The 7,456-nt window shown below is 36.6% G+C and overlaps 1 long non-coding RNA gene across 1 annotated transcript in view; it reads right to left on the bottom strand.

Annotated features, from left to right (window-relative positions):
• Positions 1-4,797: 4,797 nt before the first annotated feature.
• Positions 4,798-7,456, bottom strand: part of LOC118020773 — a 12,864-nt gene continuing 10,205 nt past the window's right edge. Inside the window, exon 3 of the long non-coding RNA XR_004682003.1 lies at positions 4,798-4,925. This is a non-coding gene — a long non-coding RNA (uncharacterized LOC118020773). The remainder of the gene's footprint in view (positions 4,926-7,456) is intronic.

Below are 7,456 nucleotides of genomic sequence, written 5' to 3'. Positions count from 1 at the left end.
TGCAATTCTGTGATAAAACACTGTGATCCCCTATTCTTCCTCCTTCTTAATTTATGCCTAAATGATTTCATGTAGTTTTAGGGGTCAGGAATAGAGAGGAGAGGATACCATCTAGCTAGTTATATACAAGTTTCCTACTACCCCCTCTCTAATTTGTGGCAATACTTGAGGTAAATATTAGTGTCTTCTTTTTAAATATGAGAAAACTAAATCTCAGAGCATTTAGACAACTTCCCCAAAAATGACACTTTAGTGAGAGGCTGAGGTAAATTTGACTTCCAGCCTAAGAGGACAGTATGTACTCTCCATTCTCAAACCTTTCTTTCCTTCCTAGTGGCAGTGAAGAAAAAATACAGGTACCTATGGGATGCCGACGATAATGCACCAAAGAGACTCCCTTTCTTAAGGCTTGTGTTTTAAATTCATGTATAGTTTGCATTTTCACAATATATCTGTATGAGATTGAAGTGTAAAAGAAATAATTATTTCCTCAAAATTTCAACTAAAATGACACTCCAGGAAGATGAACCTTGCTTACTCCTTGGTTTTAATGCCTCTAGCAGATGAGGGGTGTATGTCACTGAAGGATGAACTCTGCCTCTAGGACTGCTGATGTAGACTTGCTACCCTAAATTATTCCATCTCAGTAGGTCAACATAAAATCCTCACTTTGGTAGACATGCTCAGCATCCAATTCAATAGGCCAATGCATCTAGTTATCTTTGGATGTGTTTTGTCTACTATCACACTCAGATGTTGTCTATTAAATTACTGCTTGACTCAAAAGTTCAAAGGAAGAAATTGTTCTTAGAGACTAAAATTAAGAAAACAGTTGATTTTATTAGATAATGAGAGGTATATACTACAACGCTTCCACCCACCCATCAGTTCTAGACTTCCTGAAATCAAAGGTGGAAAGTAAAGTGGAAAAGATTTAGTTTATGAAATGCTGGTAAGATATTATACCAAACAGGGAAAGCAAATGTTTCTTTTTGCTTGTGAGTTATCAAGTCTCAGTTTGTAAGTAGAACATTATTTTTAAATGAAGGGTGCTTCTTTTTTTGTTGTTTTTTTTTTTGCAATGAACACGAGGATGCAGATATTTTTTTGAGTGTTTTCATTTCCTTCAGAATAATATCCAGAAGCAGAATTGCTGGATCATTTGATAGTTCTATTTTTGATTTTTTGAGGAAACTCCATACTGTTTTCCCCCGGGGCTACAATAATTTACATTCCCACCAACAGTGTGCTAGGGTTCCCTTTTCTCCACATCTTTGCCAACACTTATTTCCTGTCTTTTTTATAATAGCCATTCTAACAGGTATGAGGGAATATTTCACTGTGGTTTTGATTTACATTTCCCTGATGATTAATGATGCTGAGCACATTTTCATGTACTTGTTGGCCATCTGTATGTTTCCTTGAAAAAATATTCACTGAATTCTACTCCAGAAACCAATATTGCAATGTATGTTAAAACTAAGTAAAACTTAAATAAAAAAATAAAAATAAATTTAAAAATTTTTTAAAAATGAAAAAATATTCAGACCCTCCATTTAAAAATCATATATATATTTTTTAATACTGAGTTGTAGAAGTTGAAGGACATATATTTTTATAAAATATGTTTAAACAGTGCTTGGTCTTTTATATAACATTCACTGCTTGGGCTCCATCTCCTGGCATTTGTGTACCCCCCATCCCCAAACCCTAACTTGAGCATTTTGGCTCAACTTTGGCTCTAGTTCTATCACTGCAATTGGTTTATTTTATAAGTTTTCTCCAGGCTTTATAGCCATTTGAAATGGGAGGATAAGTCCAATGCCAGCTACTCATCATGGCTGAAACCATAAATTTATTTATATGATCTTGGACCAACACAAGTGAAAACCTGAGTTATTTTTAAATTACCATTTATGGTTAGACTTTTGACAGAGAAAAACCTCTGGTAACTTTACAAGCATTTCATAAATTTTTCTAAGGACTTACCAATTTAACTAAAATCTTATTAGAGAACAATCAAATGACTTCAGTCATCACAGTGAATGATTATTATAAAATAAAGACTATACCTTAGACCAAAATAAACCTAATTGATAATTATTCCTAAAGTCTTCCATGTAATTGAGTTTAAAAATTCAGACTCCATTGTCCTATATAAAAAATGTTGAGCTTGGCAAGTTTATTTTACCAAAGTTAACTTAGATTTAATAGACCACTTTTAGGATATAATAATTTGAGCCGCTAATGTCCAATGCGCCAACTGGAAGTTAAAACTTTTTACAAAACTTTTCTCATCACTACCCTCCAACTAGATTCAATTTGTGGGAGAGAATCTTCCCACTGCCTAATCATATACCTTCCTATTCACCCAATAACAGAGGAATTATCCCCTTCACCCAGGCAATTTAGAGAGAAATCCTCCCTTCTATATCTTGCTTCCTTCCCAAAACAATCTTAGGCAACTTGAAATAAAGAACAAATACAGGATAATCATTTAGATATGAATCAAAGAATAACTACTTTTAAGAAACATCACCAGTAGAATATATTTGTAAAGAAATGCAAACATCCTTTTAGCAAATGACACTGGCTTGTACTGTTGAAGCGTTTAGATGAGGAAATGACTCAGAAATATGGTAACACTTAGCACTTCCATTATACTGATATTGACTTGGACTTAGATGTTTCAAGAGCCACAAGCTTCAGCTCCTATATATTCCTTAATTTTAAATCTTCCCCAGTTGTGTGTGTGCTTGTGATCTGAAAGAATCTATTACTTTCCTGTCTCATTCAAGAAGTTTTTTGTGTGTCTATTCCAATGTAAATATCGTATCTGTATGGGTGGATAGAAGGTCATATGGAGTGGGGCAAAAGATCATAGCTATTACAATATATTTCCCTTGTGTTGCCCCAGCCTTGGAGTAGCTAAACTGGCGTTGGAAATACTATGTGGTCACATGCTACCTTAGCATGTCCAGTGCATAGCCAATACCTATAATCAGAATTCTATGATCTCATTGATAACAAAGATAGAAAACCAATTTTCCGTTTCAACCTGAATCCCAAATTGTCATTTTGAGTGTCACATTAAAATAGCTTTTAGACTATATACAAAATCTATTCAAAACAATAGTCTTTTATCTTGTTTTTACAGTATTTTTTGGCATTTCTCCCACAGCATATATCTAAGAGGGAGCCCCAGCTAGGACCCTGTAAGTAGAGTGAGTGTTGAGTTCCTACAAGAGGGGAAATTTCTAAGACATTCACCATTCATGGAAGTGAGTTCTCTTTCTGTGTTGGCCAGCAAGAGTTCTGGTTCTCAATGCTTGCTACAGGGAGAACAATCATAATAGGACACCTGGGTTGAACGCTTTGGATAGTAAACACTAATCAAGTATGTGAACCACTAATTAGTGTGTGGCCTTGGGTCACTCACTCAAAGATAAAGGCTTGGTTTTCTTCATGCAAATGAAGTCTCTGAGGTCCCTTCCACCTGTAACTTTTCACATTCAAAACCTTAATGTGTATATTCAATATACATATTCTGAGGTGAATTCATTTTTTTAGATATTATGTGAAGGACTAAGAATGGCTTTTTTTTTTAGCATAAATATCTAAAGTTATTTCAATTCATACTTGGCTAAATCAGTCCCATCTCCACAGCCAATGCACATGTGTGCATGCATCTACACACACTCACACAAATATGTATATGTACACCATAATATATAACATCTGTATAAGTAATAATGGCATCTAGATTATAACATACTAATATTAAGGAGTCCCAATGTATAAGCAGTTTAATTAAAAATCTGACTAAGAAGAAAATCAATATACAATAGCACAATTAGCATTCTTCAAATTAGGTACCTATCCTTTTAAAGGAAAGCTAAAATTATTGGGGGGGTTTGACGATTCACAAAGAAATAACCAATTAAAAATAAAAGCTGGATGTATGTTTATTTTATTAAAATTTGATGAGATATATATAGGATTTACGTACTTTCCTATTTATCTATTTAAATATAAAGTTTAAACATTTTTTAAATGCTGGAACTCAGGCTGCATCTCAATTACATAGATCAATAAGATTTCTGTTCATAGGCCATCAAAATATCAACTGCATCACAAAATCGTATTATATAAAGAATCTGTGACACTCATCTGGATAGATGTGAGAAGGCTATAGATAATGCAATAGAGCAATGAAATCATTCATTTGCTACTGGTAATTATATTTCACATGCAAAATTATGCTGAGAAGCTTAGGTTGTCTCTTTGGAAACATGAACATAAAAAAGTTGCAAAAATTTCCACAAAAAAAAAATCCTCATCATACACCCTATTGTAGTCACTGCCATACTTTAGCTTAATTAAAATGACTGCATTTTGGTGTTAACTCGAACAAGAAAAGATTTAAAGTTTAAGACACTTTGGGCTGGGCCTTTGGCAAGTTAAAGAACATCTCTGTTCAGAGTCTCTCTCTCTCTTTTAAAGGAGGCTTTGAGAAGGGTAAAGACCCCATAAGTAATGTTTCAAGCACTGCTTGAAAACCCTAGAGGGCATTCCGCCAGAAGTAAAAACTCCCATTATTATCTGTAGGGAACACGGATGGACAGAGGAAAAATCATGTCCACATACTTTTGAGCCAAGTAATGGTGGGGGGGAGAATATACAAATCGGAAATTACTGTAAGAACACACTACTTAAAATTGCAGATGTATTGTAGGATGAATTCAATGCGGGTCCAACATACCCATTTCTCAGGTTCCTTTGGCCAGCGAGGTCCAGACTAGTTTGGGGACTTGAGGTCATCTCTGCAGCCATCAGCAGAGGCGCTATTGCCCCAGCCAATGAAGGAAATCTTCCTCTTCATCCTCTCTGCGTCTAAGTTAGAGAAGCAGTTGCTTTGGATTGTCCTGTGAATGGCAGGAGACTGCCTGAGGTTAATTAGGCAATAAAACATGACTGAGCAGGCAGCAGTAATTAATCACATCTCAAACTTGTTCTGGGAAACAAGAGGTGAGACCGACTGGCTTGAAGTCCTGAAAGTGAGTAAATACCTCCCAGACTTGAGGTCTGAAGTGTCTCCTCATGCTGGTGAAAGGTCCAGAGAGATGCCTTTTGGTGGCCCTCTCATTTTTCTGTATGTGCATGCAGAAGTATAACATGCATGCGAGAGCTTCTTGTAAGCAGAATGAGTTTACTGATGATGTCACAATGTAACAACTTTTATTATGCTTTCCCTGAACAGTGAAGGGCAGGTATCCATTATTATGCATAACATCCAGATAAGAAAACTGAGGCTAAGTGAAATTAAGTTACTCAACCAAGTATCAGGAGCCACAAAAAAGAAAAGAAAAGAAAAGAAACGAATTGTAGAGACGATGAATTTGCATTGAGTAGAACTTCACATAGGTAGCAAGATGGTCCTTCAAGTTAGAGATTAGAGGACTATCAATGCAGAGCCAAAGAACTGAAAGTTTATTTTGAAAGTAATGGGAATTTCTGAATGCAACTTGATAAGGCAAGTGACATGGCAGCATTTAATGGGGATTCGTCTTATAGCAAAGAACAAGATTGGCAGAGAGAAACTACTAGCTATATAAACAACAACAACAACAAACTGGCAGGTAATACTGTCTGAGAAGTTACTATATTTCAAAACCTCCACTATGCACCTTACTATGGACCTCCATGTAACTTCATCTAATTACTTAGTTATAGTTATAAAAGTCCATGCCTGTTTTGTTTACCATTGAACCCTAGCACACGATAAAAGGTTTGGCTGGTATTAGTGCACAGTAAACATACCTACACTGAGTAGATTACTAGGAAAGTAAGATGAATTCACAGAACAGATAGAGTTGACCCTTTAACAACATGGGTTTGAACTGTACTGGTCCACCTACCTACAGATTTTTTTCAATAAACACAGTATAGTGTTATAAATGTCTCTTCTCTTATGATTTTCTTAGTAACACTTTCTTTTCTCTTGCTTACTTTAAGAATACAGTATATAATACATATAATTTACAAAATATGTGTTAATTAACTATTATCAGTAAGGCTTCCAGCTGAACAATAGGCTATGAGTAGTTAAGTTATACACAAATTTTCTATTGTGCAGGGATCAGTGCCCCTGACCCCTGAATTGTTCAAGGATCAACTGTATTTCTTCTGCTTTGAGGCTCAAGTTAAAACAGGTAAGCAAATATATCTTTCTTTATCTCTAACGTTAAAAAAAGACAAAAAGAAAAATACACCATAAATGTGCATAAAATGGAATATACCAATGATTAGGACACCAGGAGGGGAAGCACAATTAGAGGAAGACAAGGAAGGGATACATGTAATCAGAATTCCTGCTGAGTCTCAGATCTGGCTAAAATATTAAAGAGATAAAGTCCTAACCTTAATTGCACTAAACTGGAATAGCCTTGGTTCTGAAATTTTAGAATATATCTGCTCATCAAAGCTCTAAGAACTTTTATTCTGATGTTTTGCCCCATCACCTGCTTGTAACTCCATCACCCACAAACTAATCTTAAAAGATGGACATATGGCAGTCTCTGAGCTGTAACTCATGGGCAAGAGCACCATCTAAAAATTATCACTTTCACAGTCTCATTTTCTTTGTTAACAAGCCAAGGATGAGGCTCCTGGATTAGAACAGTTCTAGGTGTGGGACTGTTCTGCAATACGAAGAGGTAGCGTTGTCAAACGCTTTGCACTCACTGAGACTAAGAAGTCTGCATTTCAAAGAGTCCACAGAGCACTAGCAGTGAGAAACAAAAATAGTTTTGCTGGAAAAGGAGTTCAGTCCCAGCAGCACAGCTCTGAGCCTAGAGAGGACAAACAAAGCTGCTGCTAACAATAAAAGCAAGTTCAGTGTTTCTCTCATTATGGTTTCTCTTGTCTGAGACCCTTAAAACCTCTTCTGTTGTGTCCAGGCCTGAAAGCTTCTAGTGATCTGACTGAGCCTCTCTAATTGGGTGCTTGCAGTTCATCTTACTTCTCATTAAAAAAATAAGCTCATCAGCACTATAGCCTCAGGGGTCCACAAGGAACATGTTTATAGAAAAGAAGTTTTCGTGTTTATTAGCATTACACACAGCCCATTACACAAAGCCTCAGAAATTTACACTGGCCTCAGCAAGCTGTGGTTCCAAATGTGAACACTTGTCACGACGCATAAATTATTGCCAGTGACGCGCCCACAGGGCCCTGAGAAGGCCGCCCTTTCACTCAGCCCACGTTATTTCAATCAGGGTACCTTTAGGGGGACATCCTTCCCAAAAGTTACAAGCATTCATTTGGGTCGACTCGACGCTGCAGGAAATACATTCCGTTCAAACGAAAAAATTGTGAAGCACCTACTCTGTGTCCCACAGGATGGAGGACGTGGGTTCGCCGGCGCGCGTGCGTGGGTTCGCCGGCGCGCGTGCGT

Source organism: Mirounga leonina, unplaced genomic scaffold (genome assembly GCF_011800145.1).
Source record: "Mirounga leonina isolate KUSES-001 unplaced genomic scaffold, KU_Mleo_1.0 Mir_174, whole genome shotgun sequence".
Lineage (NCBI taxonomy): Eukaryota > Metazoa > Chordata > Mammalia > Carnivora > Phocidae > Mirounga > Mirounga leonina.
The sequence above is the reverse complement of the archived record's forward strand: the minus strand, read 5'-3'. Positions and strand labels throughout refer to the sequence as shown.